The sequence below is a fragment of the Eleutherodactylus coqui genome, chromosome 6, assembly GCF_035609145.1.
Source record: "Eleutherodactylus coqui strain aEleCoq1 chromosome 6, aEleCoq1.hap1, whole genome shotgun sequence".
Taxonomy (NCBI): Eukaryota; Metazoa; Chordata; class Amphibia; order Anura; family Eleutherodactylidae; genus Eleutherodactylus; species Eleutherodactylus coqui.
This window is the reverse complement of record NC_089842.1, coordinates 224791966-224793639: the sequence shown is the minus strand read 5'-3', so window position 1 is coordinate 224793639 and position 1674 is coordinate 224791966.

Genomic DNA, 1674 nt, shown 5'->3' with positions numbered 1-1674 from the left:
CCCAATGGGAAATTTACTTCATGGGATCACAACATTCGATGTGGAGCATGTAAATGTCCCAGGGATCTTATAGTCTTGTTGTATGTTGGAGATCTTTATCCTACCCAAGATCAATACATGCAAGCAGGTTTTGCAGCTCCTTATCTTGCAGGGAGTAGTTCCTTTTTTGTGTGTTGGACTGCAATGCACTCCTAGTTATAAAGTTCCTCAAATTTGGAAGTTGACTGTAACATAGGAGAGAAGGGTCTGGGAATATGGTTTTCAGATGGTCATCTTTGTGTAGGGTATGATAGAGTTTCCTTGCAATTTCCCTTAGTACCTCTAGCTGAGGATTGTAAGTCACTACTGGAGGTCCACCATCATTTTCTTCCTTGTGTATTTGAGTAGTTAACTTCTGGGTATCATTGTGGCTCTGGTGATCTGATCATCAATTGAGGTAGAATGGTAGTCCTGCATTAAAGATATTCTTTTAAGAGGGTTCATCCCTGGCTGTTGGGCTAGAGCAGATTCAGTTGTATCTGATGGCCTGGCTGTAGATGATAGACATTTCAATGTGATTGGGGTGGGAGCTGTCCCATTTGAGGTATGTGGGCTGATCAATGGGTTTTGGTACAAGGATGTCTATATTGAGTCGTTTGACATTTTTATGGTGGTGTCCTAAAAGTTCATTTCTGTATATGAGTAGCTTAATGTCAGATTTATGGTGGAGTGAAATTCATTGAATCACTCATGGTATTTTATTAGTTTTTGTTTGGAGTCAGTCCAGTTGATTATAATATCATTACTGTAGTGGAAATAGGCCTATGGTTTGATGTAGCAGGAGTCCAGGAAGTCCCTCTTTAGTTTTGCCATGAAATGTTGGCATATTTGGGTGCCATTTCACTGCCTACGGCGGTTTTGGTAGGTTGAAGATATATCTCTTTGCCAAAGGAGAAATAATTATGCGTGAGGATGAATCTTGTAAGTTATAACACCAATTCAGAGGTAATACCATTGGTCTCAAAGTGTACCTGGCAGGTGGTCAATCAATCCTCGTGTGGGATGTTGGAGTATAAGGATTCCTCATCCATGGTGGCCAGGATTGTGCTATTGGGGAGAGGACAGTTTGTTCAGTAGGTCATTGGTGTCCTGCAAGCAGCTGGTTATATTTTTTTTTATGAGAATATCATCTACCCATCCTAAGATTTCTTCCACAACTGAGATAATAATTGGCCTCCCTGTATTGCCAACTTTGTGCATCTTGGGAAGAATGTAGAATATTCCAATCCTGGGGTTCTCAGGTATCAACTTTAAAAGTTTTGTAGAATCCCCAGGCAGACTTCTGAAGACCATTCTCAACTCCCTCATATATTTTTTATCCAGTAATATCTGGTGACAGTCGGCCTGCTTCTTTCATGTAGTCTGATTTATTCACACTGACTATAGCACCACCCTTATCTGCAGGCTTAATGGCAATCCTCCTTGTTGTTTTGAGGGTATACTGAGTTAGCTGTGGCTGCATTTTTCTTGCCAAGGACACGGCATAAAGCAAATGATTATAATTACACTTTGTTAAAAAAAATCAAACACCAAAGGAGTTATGCTGCAAAATTCAGCATGCAGTTACATCTCAGGCAGATATGCAAATGATTAGAGTTGTGGCGTGATTAGATGAACGGTCTTGCCACCTGGGAC